Here is a 20811-nt window from a genome sequence, read left to right on the forward strand (position 1 = left end):
ATGTAACACAGCAGAGCACGGGCTCAGCATATACAGATAATAGAGTGAAGATGACTTATAAGCTCTCATGTTACCCGGGTGTTACAGGCATGAACCTCAGAAAGCATAGCTATCGCTCAAATATCTTCTATACACAGGAGGAAATGAGAAGAGAGGTTCAGGACAAATGCTACAGTTCTCCCTTTACAGACTATTACAACAGTAGTACGCCACCTAACTGGGCCTCGTTCAGGTCATACCGACTTGGGTGTTTGTATGACTCAGGTACCTTTTCCATGTTACCGCTATTACCGGGTTAAAAGGATGACAAACCCTCACCCGCATTGTGTGGCATGCTCCTGTCAGGGCATACCTCCTATCCATAGAGGTGGATACTGCATTTCTACCACTATGACTAGTGAATTCTGGTACCTTGATACACTATGGTCTTGTTCTAAGGAGATCCATAGGCTGAGGACCCAGCCATATCTCATCGTTGTGGCCACCTATTGCACAAAATACCCTGACCTTGGCATACAGCGTGTGCCATCATCATCTCTCTGACATTTGCAATGACATTGTGGAGGAGTGAGCGAAAATAAACTGTAATGAATCCCCTCTATCACAAGCTGTAAAACTATGGGGGAACTCTATGCTCCCCTTCATGTCTTCCGGGTTATGTCAACATGTTTATGTGCACAGGACAATAAAGGGGCCCCAGGACTCTTGTCATGTCAATGTGGAATGGAAGGAGTTTGCCGTAGGAGTGCCTGTGGCTGCTAAGTACCCTGAAAAGAAACACATGTACAAGTTATCTTTTGGGAGCTCAGTTCCTATCCCAACTCTGAAACATTAAACTTGCGTGTTTGAGTGTGTGGATATTAAAAAAAAAAGAAAACTTAAATGCACTCCTTATTGCATCATGGTGCTGGAGAGGAAAACACCATGGAACCATCAGCTTCCTAAAATGCTAGTTAGGTTTAAAGTTCCTCTCTAAAAGCAGAGAGGTTCTGATTTTCCCGCAGAAGTTAGTGGAAGCGCATTGCAAAAAGAGGGAGCAACCACTGAAAAGGCAACATATTTGTCGCTTTTCTCACCTCTTAGTCCTCACGCAGATATATCTTGGGAGCAAAAAGAACAGACAACCCGTGCTATGGAAGGCTGTATAAAAATATTAACGAGCTTTTACCTAAATCACTTTCTCGATAGGGAAAGAATGAAGGGACAGATTTCTGAAAATTAAAACTAGCCCTAATCACAAAATTCTGAATACGTCGTAGGTAGAAGTCCTGTGAAGGAAGCATCCTCACGGTATGAGTATAAATGAACTGAAGTGTTGGCCAGCAAGGCTCTCAATGTATTAGGGATGAAAGGGACGATTTGTGTCAGAATTTTGAGCTGCAACAAGCGTGCGGACTCACTGCAACTAATTTGGGGTGCTAAGTTCAGATCTTTTTTGAGTACAAATCCTTAGCTTTTAACTTTGTCAGTGGGTACCAGCCGGGGACTTTAAAACCTCGGCTACTGGTAATCTGCTTGCATCGGAATACATTGCAAGGAATAAAACATGCTGTGCACACGGTGCTTTCTTGGAAAGACACTATTGCCCTCTCATCTATGGTTTGCAGTTCTTCTTTGGTAGCTATTTTTTTCCCACTACAGTTGTCTGTCTTCCAGTTGGTTCTGGTTTCTGCTGGTCCATGTTTTGTATTCCTCGTGTTGCTGTTTTTTTCCCCTTCTCTTAGAATTAAAGGCATGCATATCATGCTTTTGTAGCTACAGACTCTTAGGCCTCTGTTTCCCACTCTAAAACCTTTTGTACCCTTGCATCTTTGTGGTTTGGTACAGCTAGGCCTCTTGTTGTGGAGGTGTAGGCGCAGTCGGTTTCAATGTGGGCTCTCCCTTCTGCTTTTGGAAAGTACAACATGGGAGGGCGCAGGTTTATTGTTAAGTAAATGATAGCATCAGGTTTACATTTTCGTTTACACCAATTTGTATCCAGTCTAGAATAACAAAGAAGTTTGGAACAGGAAGAACAAGTGGATTTATAGTTATTTTGTTGTTCTCTGTTCCCAAAGAACGATGTAGGTTATTGCTGCTTTCTGCTCTCATACCTTTGTGTGTGGCTGCTGACTCTTCATCTTTCCAGAGGCATTCATAACCCCCCTCCTTGCCAAGTTCTTTAGTCCTGCATTTTTCACTCAGTTAGAGGGTCTGTGTCTGTTTCAGTATTTCTTTATTAAAGGATGCTGTTGAACGATTGTCAAGGTCAAAGTTCATCTTAATGTCACTGGAGATTTGTTTAACTACTTGTAGCTGTTTTTAAGCTGTCATCACTTGCACTCTGTAGTTTTGTGTCAATGTCAAACGGCAGATACAATGTCACCCAAGGTTCATCGGGTCTCTGGGGTTAGTTGGTTTTAGAACCAAGCCGAACTTTCGATCGCTTGGAACATTTATTGCTGATCTAATACGATGTATTAGATTATGTACTACAAATATTTGCAAAAAGTTTTTTTGTTGAATAATGAATATTGTGATTAAATAAATCAAATTAAAGAAATCATTATTTTGGTCTCTGTGCACCTGAGCATGTCAAACGTTAAGGATGCAAAGAGAGATGATAAGGAAATCTTTATTAAAATAATGCTAATATCTTGCCTGGCTTTGAAGGTTTTTGAAAAAAGAAACAGAGGTACTCTTTTTATGTATTTGCCAGATTCCAGGTCTCTTTAATTTAGGATCTTCTTTTTGTGAATACAATGCCCAGTCTAGAAACAGAAAAAGGGATATCTACTGCGTGAAAAAGGAATACAAGCCTTAATTTAAGGCAGGGAAGACATAGTAAACTTGCTCAGAGTGAGGACTCACCACATCTACCATAACGACTAATACTGCCCTCAGTAAATACTGATACCGCGGGGTGCGGTTTACACTGGTGTACTAATACCTTCACATTCGGAGTTCTGCCCCACAGCAGGGGGATAACATGCTAATGCTACAAATTTTCCCCATTATCAGTCCAGAAATCTCAGAATTTTGCAGTATTTCCCCACACAAATTTGACCTGTAGAATCTCATTACAGCAACTTACGAGCTCTACAAAATGCTCTGCATATAAAAAGTTCAAGTTCAGGCACCAGCAAGACACATTTCTGCCATTTCGCCAATGTCACCCCCTTGGCTCACCTACCAGTGCACCATGTCATTCACTTCTGGGATCTGGCACAGTGGGTGTGGGGACACCTTACATGGTGGTCAACAACAGCCACGGTATCCGTTCCAAATTGTTGCAAATCTTGCTACATCATCGGTAAGCCAAATCATTGAACCAAAAGAAATATGAAAGACAGACAGACAGAAATCCAGCATTTGTAGACATGGTAGACATTCTTACTCTGGACGCTGTGAATGCTGTGAACACCTCATGGAACTGAGGGAAAGGATACTCAGCAGGCCTAGGTGGATAGCTTTAGAAGAACCCACATCCCAGCCCCAAGGTTAGACGCCTATACTTGTCAAGGGCCCAATTTGGAGGCAGGAGTGTATCCAGTGCTTCCTTTGTAGAAGAATGAATACAGCTACCCCAATCTCTGTTCAGAAGCCCGGCCAGCGCTCTTCAATGTTGCCACATTGAATTCCAAGGCTGCATACTCTTGAATCCACCTCATGGCTCTTCCATCCCCTATCAGACACTCTCTGCCCATTTATCTTACTCTTGCAAGTTTCTGTTTACTCCCTTTGTAAAAGTGTTTCAATTTTTTTCCATTTTTGTCTTCCCCCTTCTTTCCCCGTGTTTGTTTTTCTCTCTCTTCCTCCAGGCAATGTATGACGAAGAAAAATAAGTGCCAGTCTCCAAAAATGGGTTTCGGTGGCCCCCATAGGCCACCACAACCTCAAATTAACCAATAGGTATATTATTCTGAATGTGAATGACTTTCTCAAATCGCAAAATTAAATGCTAAGAGCACTGAGCCCTATCATAGTGTTTCCTTAAGAGTCACATTTCCAGAAAGGGAAGGAAACATTTTTAAGTACACTGGTGCTGGGGAGAAATCATTTTCTTTATGAATTGCCTCACATTGCTGCATATCGATTCTGTTTCATTAAAACATTTTTGAAGGGGGTCACATGTCATTGCCTCCCTTACGTCAATCACTCTACCCAGATTCTAACTCCTCTCATCACCTGTCTTGATCACATTTTAAAAAAGTTTAACAATTTTCTTGGGTCAGTAAACGTTGACCATTGCCTGGTTCCTACAGGAGCTCCAGTTCTGACCCAAACTATGTCCTCCGCCCGGATCTCTCCAGTAGCATGCCTAGGATCAAAATAAAAATTTGTCTCGTCCATCTTATCCTGCTCATGCTTCCTCCAATCATTTCTATCAGACACTTTTACTCAACCCTTCTTCCGTCCCATTCACCTACGACCACATTTCATGATCTCTAAGTAGTTGGAAGGGGGAACAACCGGTGGTAGCAGGAGGAGGCAACCAATAAGTAGTCATACATTTCTTAGTCTTTTTCTTCCCATCAAGGCTGCAGGATTAGACCAGTTGAAAACTCCCTTTCTTAGTTCTTTTACACCTCTCAATAATCCTTTTGGTCTCAGGATGATGGAGCGCAGATCTGATATTCATTTTTCCTGTTACCAAGAACAAAATTGGATGGAATTGTTCATCAATTAAGATCTCAAAGACTTCACTAAACGACCTTTCTCAGAGCAACTCTTCTTAGTGAATTGGATGCAATAGACTAACTCTCTTTCTTGAGAAACCTCAACCTTCCAAACACCCTCTGATAAGGCACCTTCTTTCACAGAACACACACTTTCTCCACCCCAGACTTCATCCTCTACAGAAATGCTCACACTTTCCTCCAACTTCATCAACGTTGAAAGGGAATCTGCTGTGCTGTTCTTGACACCTGGCATATGTTTTACAATAAAAGTATAATCCTGGTACTCAACAAACCACCTCCTGATTATGAAAGAAACCATTTCCAAACCTTCCTTTAAAAAAATCTCCTGCAAAAGTGTATGATCCATCGAAACTGAGAAAGAGCTGTTCCAGAAAAAAATTCTGAACAGACCACCAAAGCCACCTTCACTATGACCGAATAGTTACTGTTAATGACATAAAAGCAGACATAATAGCTTTTTCTTCACTTCACTTCATCTGAATCAATACTGCCTCAAGCCCTTGATACTAGTGTCTGTGACCACTTTTGTCTCACTACAAGGTTCAAACATCTAAAAATCAGGGACTTCTTTCAACTCAGCCTTGATCTGTTGGAACTGCTCCATATATTCTTTACTGCAATTAAAACCCACTCCTTTCCTGCACAGCTGCCACTTTTCATTAGTTTTCTCGGATAATTTGGACAGAAAACGACTATAGCATTCCACCTTTCCAAGGAATGAAACAACCTCCTACCTATTACTAGGAGGAGAAAAGTTACAAATAGAACCCATCAACGTCTGCTTGGGTTTCGTTCTTTATTTGGTCAGAATATGACTTACATAAGATATATATTCCTCCCCAAATTTCTACATCTACACTATCTACATTTAACATCATGCACACTTCCATGAGTTTCTCTAGTACCACAGAAACCCTCTAACTATGGTCCTCCCAGTTGGATTTAAAAACAAGAATATTATTTTTAAAACACTGCACACCCTATACCTCACCTAAGACTAAACTCATCCCTCTCTGAAAAACAGAGGCATCCAAAACAAGAACTAAAGGCATCCTAAGGAATGTGTGCGACCTCAATGGAATCACAAATGCAGTGAGCACTTGAGAATCAGGATGCAGACCTATCTGAAGATATGCAGATTCAAGATACTCTCTAGTGAAATATCTTGCATCAGCTGTGGAAGACACAATTTCAAAAATATGCTGTAAAGGGTATCTATCCACAAAAACTCTTTAGTTAAAGACTTTAAATAAACACAGAGTCATATCACACAGTGGCCACTGGAGCCAACCGCTCAGTGGCCTCATCAGGTGAAATAACACCTGTAGCCTTCAGTTTATCCAACTCTTCGAGCACAGCCTCTTGAATCCTCAAAGGCATTCTCCTAATCCTCGCAGCACAAGGAATATCCCCAGCTTTTAGCTTATTGTGGTGAACATAGTTTTTCACACACCTCATGATTTTGTTGAACACCTCCTGAAACAGACCTGCAACACCAGCACATTCCTCAATCAAACAACTTTGCTCACAGACTTGTAGGTGGTAATTTGGATTGAGGAAAACCTCTAGGTGTTTTAGGTGCGGCCAACTTAGTGTATTTTACCCTAGATAGCAACATAAACTTTTCCTGGAATCACTCTAACCTTATATTCAATCAAACACACAAAATACCCGTGCTTGTTTATCTCTTTTCCACCATACACCCCTGGTTTTATATTCATGCAATGAAGAGACTTCCTCTGAGCGAAAGAGCATTTCTATACTTGTTCTGAAATGATTCTCAACCTAGCACATGAGTCAAACATCATTTTCAAGCATACCAGTCTACAAACACAACATAAGTAGGTCTCCCTACAACTTTTTCACCAACCTGCATAATCACATCCTCACAGACCTCCTTAACAATAGCGTATGTAGCAGCCTTGCATGAGCTGTGACAACACTTTATAAAATGTCCTCTGTGACCACACTTGCTGCAGACAGCATGTCAAATAGAGCAATCGTGCTATTGGCCATTTAACTGTTGTCTTATGGATTCGAGAGCACCTGGCAAAAACATTTTTTGGGGGGGGGCTTTCAAAACAACTTTGAATTTTATTACTCATTTCTGCTAAATCAGTCCCCATGATGACAAACAATATTGAAATACATGTAAAAGGACGAGATGGAGAAATAGACAGAAGTATGAAAGAGCAATCGTTCTCTTTAGCAGGGCCTCCTTGGAAAGTTATAGACCTGGGCAATTGCCCACTCCCCCATGTCTTAAAACATCTCTTGGCCATGTGACACACACGACTGCATCTGTAACACTGCATTTGGAGTTTCACAGGTAGCTTGCATTCTCCCTTTGTTGTAAACATACTCACTTCAGTTCAGTTTTCACCGCCCTCTCCCTTTTCAGCTCATCCACACAAGTCATCATATGCTCTACCCTTTTTTGCAGTTAAAATAACATCCTCAAGAAATGGCTCATCCTTTAACCACAAGCTCTTCATAAATTCTGTCACACCTGCAGTTCAGTAGAAATTGGTCTCTGATGCATTCTTCTACAAGAGATTCAAACTTGCAGCTTCCCACCAGCTTCCTCAAAGATATGATCGACTCCTCAAAAAGCTTATTGTCTCCTTGCACAAAGCATCCAAAATGATGCTGTTGAAGTTTTTGCACAGTCCAATTTTGAGTAATAAATACTGTGTGCATATTAGTAATTTTTATGATGAATATAGCTGTAATAGATTAATTAAAGATGTTGCACTGAAAACGAATAGAAATGCTTAGAAGTGTGATTATTAATGTAGTTTAATTATGTCACATTTTCGTAAAGACATCATTTTATTAAAATTGATGAAGTTTCTAGTGTTTGCTTACTCTACTTCTGCTCACCTCCTCCCAATCAATGTGCCCCTGCAAGTCTTCTCTCCCCACAATTTCCTCAGAACATAGTGTTACGTGACACAACTGATGATTCCTTTAGAGAGCATGTATTGTAAATTAAACTTACCGTTGTGTTTCTGATGTACCTTTTTGAAGGACACTACCACTGGATGTCCTGCTGCAGGCTTGCTAGCACATTTGTGTATTTGTTTGAAAATGTTTCATATTGTGTTTTTCAACTCCAGATTGCTGTTGCTGTGGAAGGTAATGGAAGATTCTTGATTATTCTTAGAAATGGGTTAGTGTTTAAACTTTATTATGACTGTCTGTTCTCAGATATGTTCAAAATGTGCTGTTGATAGTCATGCTATGCTGAATCCGCAGGGTTCTTTTGTACATTTATTATGTGTAAAATATGTATAAAAATCCATGGTCTTATGTTATTGGGGGTGTCTTTTATTTTTCCTCACATCTGTCCTCTTAGGCAAGACTTTTACTTTTCTCACAAACGCTGCCTTTTTATTGAGAAATTTACGTTCCCTATTAGAAATGCTGTTGGTGTTCTTTATAGAACTGACAATTGTGAATACTTCAAATGATTTCTGATAGTACTCTATATGTGAGCCTTTCTGTCATATGCTGATTTTTCCTGTATTGACTATTCTAAAGTTTTGTAATAAACCTCGCTAATTTTTATTATCAATCTAGAACTCGGTTCTGGAGTGGTCCCAGTCACTATTTTGATTTACTCTGCTAATTTGTAGAGGGGGGTGTCTCTAGATCAAGGGTAGTGGAGCCGAATTGCCAGAGGTAAAATTCGGGGTGATCATAATATTAGGGTTCAATGAATGATTGGGGTTCGGGCTCAGAAAAATTTGGTAACAGAGGAGGGTTGTGTAAAAGCACCTCCTTATTCTTGGTGATTCGTAGAGTATCCCAAACATTTTCCCTAGGTCTTTTGAGTTTTTTGTGCCTGGTCTGAGGGAGAGAGCAGTTTTTGGAGCTTTGCCAAAAGTCAGGTGTCAGAGAGATTCCTAAGAAGTGACAAAATGAGCCTTCCTGTATGATTTGGAGAGTGTGTATCAATAGGGAGAATTAATTTTGTGAATACATATGGAAATGTGAACTTGAGTGGTGAATTTCTGTTTCTGTTGTGAGTTGTTTGGGTTTGCAATGATGATTGTGGGCTCAATTCATGGATTGATCACTGTTATTTTGATGAATGATGCATATTTGTAAACTCATTGGAAGCTCTACTGGTTCATAGGTTGGTTTTGTTATTGTATTTGTCGAAATCCAAGATCTCAAGAGAATATTAATAGTACTTGTTTGTAATTGTGGAGTGTAGAGCGAGGCTCTTCCTACACATTGATAGGGATTCTGAACTAACACATTTCATTTATTAAGTTGTATGTCTGATTTTGGTTAGTGTATTATGTTCTTGTGCAGAGAGCAAGTGTGCTGATGAAGGTGGCTTGCTGCTGGGTTGGGGCCCACCTGGTGTGAATCGTGGTAGAAACAGAGCTTTCTGTTTTCTCGATTTTTAGTTTTGTTCTTGCTTCTGACGCTTCATAGTTTTGATTGAATTGTCTTATTTGTTCTACTGACGTTTCCTTTTCATGGGTAAACCGGCCAAGGATTTATTTATTTACTTGAGTTTAAAGAAGCTTTTTAGTTGCTTTCCTGTTCAGGGATAAGTCATGCTGTGATTGGTTACTCAGCCAGGGAGCTACACTAGGATTAGTGAGACATCACCACAAAGCAGTGCTCTCATTGATGGGTTGCTGACGAAGCTGCACTGTGATACGTTGACCTTTGACAGAGCGGTGCTGTGATTGGTCTTTTCTCACTTGGTTGCTTGTTGTGAGTTTGAGTTGATTTTGAATTGTTATGAGTAGAAAGAAGAATGGGAAGTTTATTAATAATGCCTAAGGTAATTGTAGTACCCAAAGGAGGTCAGAAAAAACCTGCTGAAGGAACGCCAGCCTATGAAATGATGAAAGAGATTGGGTACCATACATGTACCTGGATTTCAGATTGGAATAAATACACTGCACATGATGAAGATTTATAATTTCCAATAGATAGTACCTTTAATGTTAGGGAGCTAGATTTCTTGAGACAAACCATGTATGAGCTCTTTTAGACATTAGCTTGTGAGTAAAACGGATCAACAGGAGAAAAGTTGGAGAGAGGAAATGAATTAATGTGTAAAACATTTCTTGCTTTAGTTACAGAGAAAGAAGAGCAGGATAAAAATAAAATGTAAAAGAAAAATGAACATGCAAATCACTTTGATGATGATAAGTGAGCTTTTGAATTATAGACATCCTCCATTTACAGATGGAGTGACAGATGCTATGCCTGTTACTGCGGGAGTGGACACAGGTGCTGGGTGAGACAATGTGGGTATAGAGAAGTGCCTCGTATGAGCAGAGATATGTCAATTGATACTCATTGATATGTTGTTGCACCGGAGGATCAGTGAAAGTTGAGCCTCCTAAAGAAATTAGTATAGACATTTTGAAAATGGAATTTGGTGAGATGTTTCAGGTTATAGACTGTTGACTTACAATGCTGAAGAAATGGGAGATTTGATTAAAGAAATAGCCAGGTGTGCAAAAGAGGTCCATTATAAATTGGAAGAGTTAGCTGAGGAATTAGAATTTGACATCAGCAAAATGAACAATGTGAAGCAAAATAAAAAAATGGATTTGACACATAATTAAATTAAGGAAATTAGCTTAATTACTCTGCTAGCTCATATAAAAGAGTTAAGTGAGAAAACATGTGATTAAAGTGATTTGAAAAAATTTCAAGAAAGATGGAAAAAGAAGACAGCAAATAAAAATAGGACGAACGAAGATGAAGGAAGGGTGAAGTGATTCAGAGGTTGGAGCAGGAATGGTTTTGGATCTTCCTTTGAGAAAAGTTCATGGAGGGAATCTTGTTCATGTACAGTGGACTCAAGCTGATTTGTACGCATTTACACAGAACTTCATGAAGATGCAAGAGGATCCAGAGAAATGGTATGATGAAGTATGTGAGTTGACACACATTTCTTAGAAGGTGTGGATTGATTTGAATTTGTTGTTTGAGATTGTGGGTCCTGAAGATTTGTGGTTAGAATGTAGGGTTGTGGCTGGTTGGCCGACACAAGAACTAGCTGGAATTGGTCCGATTAATGCACCAGTTGCAGAGACAAATGCAAGGTTGATATTGAATATTTGAAAAAACTATTTCCTCAAAAAGATGTAAATTGGCATAAGATTTTTGGAATCTCGCAAGAAGGAAAGAAGTCAGTGCATTAATTCAAAGTTACAAAGACCTCCCAAGGAAAGAAGATATTCACTGTGAATAGAACATGCAGAGGCAGATGCATAGACAAAGACAAAGCTGATTAAGGTTTAAGATTGATTTCAAATTCAAGCTTGAATTTGTGCAAAATACAAAGAGTTACTGAAAATTAAGAGACAAAGACTGTTGCTGAAAGAGAAAAGTCTGAAGGAGATTTTACAAGGAAAAGAACATGTAAAAGGAAGTATTGTTAGCCAGAAAGAAAAGAAGAGAGACAAATAGACTCAGAAACTAGTGGGGGTGAGTCTCAGTTGCTGAAATCTTGACAAGAAAGAGAGTTTCAAATAAAAAATATTTTTCACCTAAATGGGCATTTTATGCTACCGTTTCTTAAGAAGATGACAATGTCACAGGTGATTATTCACTGGTGAATCAGTGCCAGTATAAGTTTGAGAGTGAATCAGAGAATTAGTTGGATACAGATAAACCTCTTGCCAAGCCTAAACGTTCCATTTTTATATATGTAAGTCACCTCTAAGGCAGGCCCTATATGATCGAAGAGGCAGGGTGCAAGGTATTTCAAAGGCAGGACATGTAATTTTAAGTTTTACATGCCCTGATAGTGAAAAACTCAATTTTGTTGGACTGCAAGACCTATCTCTCTCATAGAATAACATTGGGAATACCCTATTAAATCTTATATGTGTAATTCACAATTTGGAAGAGATACATTTGTCACGTTTGGTGTCTCTGGACTCACAATTTAAAATCACAACGTTTGTGAAGTAGGATTTTAAATTGCAGTGCTGAAAATACCACTGTTAGATAGTTGGCATCTTCTTACTTTAGCCATTTGTGCCTACTTCCTGTCTCATATGCACGTCTGGGGTAGGGGTAGCAGCTGGGCTTGTGCATTCCCTCTAGAAAGCCACACCCAAAGGAAGCTTAGGTGTGACTGATACACCATCCACAGCCTGATGGGCCATCCTGGGCAGGATGGGAGTGAGGGCTGACACTTACACCTTAATGGGCAGTGTCCTGCCTCACACAAAGGGCTGCATACCCCCCTTGTGGTTAGTCTGGAGCCAGGGCAGGAAGGGAGGACCTCTGTGTACTTCAAAGTCTCCCCACTTCAAAGGCACAGCTGGGTATAAGTACTGGATCTCTGACACCATCAACTCAGTATACTTCTGGCCGTGTGAAATCTGTCCCAGGAAGAAGGACTGCTCCGCTGCTACAAAGACTGCCACTCGGATGAGCTTCTACTCTGCTGGACTCTTGCTTTGTTGAGCTGACCTACTGCCTACTGCCCTCTTTACTGGGCGTTAGAAGGACTGGACCTGCACCTCTACATCCCAGAACTAAAGTGCTTGCTGGGTTGCCTCCTGTTTCCTGAAGTCTCAGGGACACAAAAGACTTCCAACTCACCTGCTACAGCTCCTGAACCCTTCTTCAACCACCTCCTGACCCTAAGAAGTGCCTCTCCAGTCCTGGGCCCTTGGAAGTGTTTTTTGGCTCCTGAATTCAAGCTTCTGGGCTCTTTGCGATAACGAATGGGCCTGCTCGCAGAAACCACAACGCTCACACGAAAAATCAGCACGAGCCGCTGCAAGTTCATCTCTTCGCATGGCAAGTACCACCACTCACGACCACGAGGCTTCAGTCCGCCTGTCCATGACACCCAGCTGCCTCTTCGTGCCTGCAGACCACCGCCATCGGCGCTGTCTTTGCTCCTGGTGAAATTCTTCCCCATGAACGGTACTCCTGGCTCAATTCTGAGGAGGTAAAAGGTAAGTGGGACTTGTCTAGAACTGTATCCAACCTGCGCTCCTTTGTGGTTTGCCTGAACTTATGGATTCACCACTGTACAGTGTGACAAGGAAGCTCTGGTAGGTGTGGTATGCTTTTAAGCACCATATTGCATTTGAATCCTTAAAGATTCATATCTCAACTTCTACTTATTGGATTTTTTGTTGTTTTGGTCTTATTTTGTTCATTCAATTAAGCTCTATTTTTCTAACCAGGTGTGGTGTCTTTTTGTGTGGTGTTTTCACTGTTGTACTGTTTGAAGTACTGCACAAATACTTTAGACATTGGCTCTTAAGTTAAGCCTGACTGCTCTGTGCCAAGCTACCAGGGCGCTAAGCACAGGTTAATTTGAGGTATGCGTGTGTCTTATTCTGAAAAGGATTGTGGTTTCTGCTTGACAAGGGTTTACCCCTAGTCAACCAACCACCCAATTTCATCCACCAAAAATTTACTGGATCCCAATTTTTTGATCACCCCAAAACATACCTCTAGTGACCAGAGGGTGAGCACAGGTTAATTTATAGTGTGTATCTGGCTTGCTCTGACTGGGATTGTGGTTCCTGCTTTGACCGGCTGCATACTTCTGCCAACCAGAAACCCAATTTTTAACATAGTCACGGTGTGTGTGCCTACCTTCCTACGTCACCCAGGGAGGGATCGGCTTATGTGCAATTGCTGATTTTGTATTCTTTATTGGGTAGTGTTTATATTGCTGTTTTTAATCATGATGAATATTTTTTTTCCACACTTGATTGTATTTAATGTGTCTTTAGGGGATTTGCCTATTAGGTAAGAAATCAGAGATATTAAATATGGCACATTTTTTAGAGAGATTGCAAAAAACAGACATGATGCTAACCTGGACAAACGTCATGTGTGTCATTTGAGTAAAGAGGAGTATGATTTTATTAGAGAATATAATGAAAGAGGACTAAAAGTGGTGAAAAGCTAAAGGAAGAAGATAATTTTAGATTGTCAGGTTTGCTTCTTAGATTGAGAATATAACCAGGGAGGAGAGGTGAGTTCTGTATGATAAGATGCAGTGCATCAAAAGGTAATAAGGTGGATTTTGTAAGGAAGCGTGTGTATGATAGAACGTCTGAAGCTAGTGAACATTATTTGTTTGGTGAAGAACCCATTCTAAGGGGAATTTATTAGGTATGTGGAAATATTGCTTGTTTCAATTTGCCAAGAAATTGAGTTGGCCCATAATATTCAGCTTTTGTTTTTCCCAGAGTTTATTATTTGGATGAAATGGATGAAGCACATAGTTTGAGAAGGGTGAAACGTAGTTGTAGACAATATAGTTTTAGACAAATAGGTGCTATTATTCCTTCTATGGGAGTAGCAATGAATGATGTGAATATTTGGCTTTTGTCTACAGTAGTGGATAGAACCACTGCAGATACAGCAGAGTATTGTAAGTAATGTAGAAATGGTTGCAGTGAGGGCTATGATGATGCAAAAACATCTTGCTTTAAATATGTTTTTGGTGAAAGAGGCCAAAGTCTGCGAAGTGATTCAGTGGGAAAGGCATGGTACATACATACCGGATAATAGTAAGGCTATTGATTCTTTAATTACTAATATGACTAATTTGACTCATGAGATTAGGTCTTTGGAAACAAAAATGTGTGGGAAACTGTAGGTGTTTGGTTTAGAGAGTTAGAGGGGAGTTTTGGAAAGGTTGATGAATGGTTAGGTAACATAGGTGGTGGTGTTTCATTGTCAATTCTAACTCCTGTAAAAATCATAATGATTTCTGAAATTATTATTTTCCTTTTGCTAACATTTTGCTAACATTGTTAGAATGTATGATTAGTAAATATAAAAATAATGGAAAAGGTGGAAACAGAATGATGAAAAGGAAGAGGTCAATGGAAATAGAGATGGAAGGTTTTAAGGATCATATTTACAATCAGCTTAAGATGGTGGAGAAGATTGTTTGACAACCAAAGAAGATGAAGACGTCCACTAAAGGAAGATTCTTGATTATTCTTAGAAATGGGCTAGCGCTATAAACTTTAATGTGACAATCCTTTTTCTGATTTATCTAAAATGTGCGGTTGATAATCCTGCTATGTTGATCTGCAGTTTGGTTTGCTCATTGTCTATGCGAAAATTGTGTATAAACCCCTCTGGGGGCATCTTTTATTTTTCCACACAGAAACCTGTCCATTTAGGTGAGATTTTCCTCACAAACTCTGTCTGATTATTAAGAGATTTGGAAATGCTGGTGGTGTTCTTTATGGACCTGACAATCATGAATACTTTGAATGATGTCTGATTTCTGATTATACATTGTATCTGAACCTTTATGGCATATATTATATTGTCTATTCTACATTTTTATAACATTCTTTCACTTTCTTATCGATCTAGAACTCAACTACTGAGTGACCCCAGTAACTATTTTGATTTACTCTGCTAATTTGTTGGGCCTGATGTCTTGGAGGGTGTGGTCTCCTATCACTTGATCAAAGGTGATGTAGCCAAGTCAGTAGAGGTAACGTTTGGGGTGATCAAAGTATTGCGGTTCAGTAACCTATTGGTGTAAGAAATTAGGTGTTGGTTGACTAGGTGGTGAACCCTGGTCAAGCAGCAACCACAATTCTTGTAAGGATAAGGCACAAGCATACCCCAAATTAACCAGTGCTCAGCCTCCAGGTAGCTTGGCACAGAGCAGTGAGGCTTAACTTGGAGGCAACGTGTAAAGTATTTGTGCAACACTTCAAACAGTAACATAGTGAAAACACACCACAAAAGGAGTCCACAACAGAGTTAGAAAAATAGAGTAAATTTGAATAAATAAAACATGACCAAAATGAGAAAACTTCAATTAGTAGAACCGAGATATTGAATTTTAAAAGTTTAAGTCTAAATAATGCTGAAAAGCACAAAGCGCTATTGGGGATATCTGCGTGGACTGGCTACAGAGACCCAGTTAGGCCCACTGAACAAAGTACTTTAAACACTGGTTGCGGGGCGTTGCGTGGATCCAAGTTGGCGATGCGTCACACAGCTGAGGCGATGCGTCAGTTTTGAGATGCAGTGAGGCTGCGATGTGAGATCCTGTTACATTGGCATCGAGGATCATGTCAATGGGCCTCTTGATGCAAGGGCCAATGTTGGGGATGCTTTACACAGTTGAGGTGATGCGTTGGTTCTGATGAGTGGATCTTGTCAATGGGCCTCTTGATGAAAGGGCCGATGTTGGGAATGCGTTACACAGTTGAGCAGCTGTGGTTCAAAAGGCGATGCATCAAGCCCAGATGGGGGATGTGGCGGTGATGCAAGTCTTTTGAAAAGATTCCAATCAACACAGCAGCAGCAATGCATCAGTTACGCTTGAGGATGCACCGCTCAGCTGAGGAGATGTGTCTGTCCTGCTTGGGGGTGCGGTGCTCAACAGAGTGGATGCACCGGTTCCACTGGTAAGTACCTTAGGCACACTCCCGAGGGTCCAGTAATGGGGTGGTACCACTTGGCAAGGTAGACTCACAGATGGTAGAGTCCAGGTGCAGAAGCCGGGTGATTGGAAGTCTTTTGTGACCACGAGGCTTGAGATCAGGAGGCCTGCCAACTAACTCTTGAAGTCACTCTTTGTCCTGGGTTCAAGAGATTTAGGTCCAGTCCTTCTCACCCAGGCAAGAGAGCAGTAGGCAGTAGGTCAGCACAGCAAAGCAGGACTCTGGCAGAGAGCAGTCCAGCAGAGTGGCAGTCTTTCAGCAGCACAGCAGACCTTCTTCCTGGCGGAGTATCCATAGTTCCAGAAGTGTACTCAAGTGGTGGTGTCTAAGGTCCAGTTCTTATACTCAGTGGTGCCTTTGAAGTGGGGGGACTTCAAAGCATGCCTTGGAAGTGCACAGAGTCCTGCCCTCCCTGTCCTGGCTCCAGACTAACTACAGGGGGCATGCAGCCTTTTGTGTGGAGACAAGACACAACCTACTTAGGTGTAAGTGAGGCGGTGTCCAGCTCCTCCCTCCCATCCCCAGCTCAGGATGGCCCATCAAGTCACACCTTAGCTCCCATTGTGAGTGGCTCTTGAAGAGGAATACATAAAGCCTAACTGCCAACGACACCCAGTCTTTCTAAAAGTTTCATTTTCAGAACTGCAATTTAAAATATGCCTTCACTTAAGTTAGAATTTTAAATAGTGATTCTAGAGACACCAAATTTGAAAGAATTATATCTTTCTATTTATAAGATGTAATAAGGCAACTCGAATGTTACCCTAAGGGAGAGACAGGGCTTGAGGCAGTGAAAAACAAACTTAGTAGTTTTTCACTACCAGGACATGTAAAACTAAAATGTACATGTACTAATTTTTAAATACATTGCACCCTGCCCTCTGGACTTCCCAGTGCATACCCTAGCGGTGACTTATATGTATAAAAAAGGAAGGTTTGAGCATGGCAAAAAGTTAATTTTGCCAGCTCGAGATGGCAGTTTAAAACTGCACACACAGGCTCTGCAATGGCAGGCCTGAAACATGGTGAAAGGGCTATGAAGTGGCTGGCACAGTCAGCGCTGCAGGCTAACTAGTAGCATTTAATTTACAGGCCCTGGGCATGTGTAGTACACATTACTAGGGACATACAAGTAAAGTAAATATGGAAATTGAAGATTAGCCAATATTATCACTGTTCCAGAGGAGAGAGCACAAGCACTTTAGCACTGGTTAGCATTGATAAAGTGTGAAGAGTTCCAGCAAAAATGAGGTCAGGAAAAAAATGGAAGAGGAAGGCAAAAAGTTAGGGGAAGACAACGCTAAGGCTGACAGGTCTAACAATTGGGGATCAAGCTCCCACTATACCTTTCTAAAATAGTAATCACAGATGGCATGTGTAAATCTAGTTTTTTATAACTACTTCATATTCATTGAACCCTTGCACATCATTCAAGCTAAATTTTGGCAAGTTCTCTAGATCATATTGTCTCCACGCCCCCAGCATATGTAACAACAGAGCCAGCTTTCTTTCTTTACCCAGGCTTGTCCCACGCACCCTAGCATATTTTTGAGCAACTTAATGAAGGCCTGCCAGAATGTGCTGGAAAAAATGGGGGAAGTGCAACTTTCTGACCACTCGAGGACTGATGCACAAAGATGGCCATAAATGATGGAGAGAGAGAAAGGAACGGTACTTAGAGAAACAAGCTAGTCCATGAGGTAAGTGTGCCCATCATCACAATCAAAATATTCCAGGCACAAGAACTAGTTCAATGTTAAAATGTACTCACAGTGCCCAGAACTAAAATCAAGAACTGTAGAAGCCGCTCGGCATGTATTACCTTGCTTACAGTACCTAGAATTCGGTGTACTTAAGAGCTCCTTGGACTTCAAAGCTATGGCTGTATTTAGGTTCCTTAATTATTCTTTGGACAGATACATTAAAACAGAGATGTGGCAAGCATATGTTGATTATCAGCTCTCAAACCATTCCACAAGTCCTCGGTAATCTATTTGTCTAGAAAATCTTACTGAATGTTTTGAAAAGTTCTTCATCTTTTAAAACGGCCTCCACATTTGCATAATTACATGATGTAACTTTGTTTTTTAACAGCAGGTGGGCCTTGTGAAGAATGCACTTCTTTTAACAGCACGTTGGCCTCCGCTTTCCTGAGCTCACAGTTCTGACTTAACAGTCTGTGCATTAGGCTCGATTGACTAGTTATCGTGGATTACAGATGCGTTTCATTTCAATTCAAGGGTGTTGCATCCTTTTAATCCCAACATGTAACTTCTCTCGCCAATCAGCGCAGAACATCAAATGCAGCGTGGGTTGACAAGGCTGATGGCTCCAGAGAAAGCATGGGTGTCACAACGAATGAAGTGAGGCACTAAAGGAATCCCACACCACCTTGTTCAGTAGTTAGCCAAATCAATTGCACCGTGTTGAGGTGGACACCACTAATTAACCAGTCCTCATTGCTAGTAAAATAATAATACAGTGGGACACACCAGTGGGAGCTCCTTTTGTTTATTCCTCTTCAGCGACAGCAAACCTCACAACTGCCAACAGTAGAATCCACACACCTGCCCCATACCAAACCCAAGGAAGAGAATAAGATAGCCCATACACACATAACACGGACTAAGAGAGAAGATTAGAATGGAAGATCAAAGATACTACAGGATATTGTTTGCTCATGTTGTTCTGTGTCAGGAGCTGCTGCGTGCACAGCCTGAAAGGTGCACGGAGGTTTGATTAGTGGTTACTAACTACACTAGAATTTCTTAACCAATTATGAGAACGAGATCTACAGATTCTACAAGAAAATGTGGGCTCAGAGTATGTAGCCTTTGTTTGTAATTCAAGACAGGCAATTGCTTGTGTTGCCTATAGAAAAGTATTAGAAAATCACCAAAGACCGCATCTTCAGAAAGATGTGTTAGATTGTTATACAGTCCCTATGAATTTAGTAGGACTATGTATTAGGTCAACAGAACTTTCACAGTATAGAGACTGAGGCCCTCATTCTGACTCTGGCGGGCGGCAGGAGCCGCCCGCCAGGTGGGAACCGGCATTTGGCCGCCATGCGGCCAAAATACCGCTTCCCGCATTCGGACATTCCTGCTGGGCCGGCCGGCCGGCGCAGCGGAAATGGGGGCCGCAACACAGGAGCCGGCTCCGAATGGAGCCGGCGGTGTTGCGGCGGTGCGACGGGTGCAGTTGCACCCGTCGCGCTTTTCACTGTCTGCTAGGCAGACAGTGAAAAGCATCATGGGGCCCTGTTAGGGGGCCCCTGCACTGCCCATGCCAGTGGCATGGGCAGTGCAGGGGCCCCCAGGGGCCCCAAGACACCCGTTCCCACCAGCCTCTTCCTGGCGGTGACAACCGCCAGAAACAGGCTGGCAGGAAGGGGGTCAGAATCCCCATGGCAGCGCTGCTTGCAGCGCTGCCCTGGCGGATTCGCCCAGTTGGGGGAAAACCGGCGGGAAACCTCCGGTCCCGGTTTTCTGACCGCGGCTTTACCGCTGCGGTCAGAATGGGCATGGAAGCACCGCCAGCCTGTTGGCGGTGCTTCCGTCATTCGCGACGCCAGGGTCAGAATGACCCCCAGAGTCTTCTTATAATATCAGTATACATTTGGTTTATTAGGCTAGCTCACAGTACCACATCTAAAGCCTGTAACGTTTCAGGGTAATAGATGTTGGTAACCTTGAATTTGACTGCTCAAATACCCACGGAATTCATCAAAACAGATCTAACCCTTTCGTTAATCACTTTTGCATGCCCAAGGTGTCACAAAGAGAAAATATGAAAATAAGTGTTCAAATATTTACTGAAATTATCTTATCCTTGTAAATAAAACATGAGCTGCAATTATTAACCAAATGAAACACACCATTGTAATGAGCATTATTAGAATGGTGAAAAACACAAACAATTCAACCATGTTAATTGTTCTTTATTGTTACTCCGATGTTACTAATACCTCTAAAATAGAGAGAGGATATCAGAAGTACCTTTCTGCCAGACCTGTTAGAATGATCTGACCATATAACTTGGCATTATGGGGGTCATCACAACATTGGCGGGCGGCTACCGCCGGCCGCCAATGCGGCCGCACTCCTGCGGTGCCCATTTGGACATCCCCGATGGGCCGGCAGGCGGAAACCAAGTTTCCGCCTGCCGGCCCAGCGGGGATGTGGGCAGCAACATGGGAGCCGGCTCCAAATGGAGCCGGCGGTGTTGCGGCCGTGCGACAGGTGCAGTTGCACCCATCGCGCTTTTCATTGTCTGCATAGCAGACAGTGAAAAGCCGCATGGGGCCCTGTCAAGGGGCCCCTGCACTGCCCATGCCAGTGGCATGGGCAGTGCAGGGTCCCCAAGGGGCCCCACGACTCCCCGTACCGCCAGCCTTTTCCTGGCGGTTCAGACCACCAGAAAAAGGCTGGCGGTCGGGGACTCGTAATCCCCTGGGCAGCGCTGCTAGAAGCGCTGCCCTGGCGGATTACAACCGCCGGGGCCATTGTGGCGGAAAACCGCCGGCCCCGGCGGTGCGACCACGGCGCTACCGCTGCGGTCGTAATATGCCAGGAAGCACCGCCATCCTGTTGGCGGTGCTTCCGTCGAAACAGCCCTGGCGGTCTTGGACCGCCAGGGTTGTAATGACCCCCTATGTGTCAGGACGCCGGCCTCAG

This window comes from Pleurodeles waltl, chromosome 3_1 (genome assembly GCF_031143425.1).
Source record: "Pleurodeles waltl isolate 20211129_DDA chromosome 3_1, aPleWal1.hap1.20221129, whole genome shotgun sequence".
Lineage (NCBI taxonomy): Eukaryota > Metazoa > Chordata > Amphibia > Caudata > Salamandridae > Pleurodeles > Pleurodeles waltl.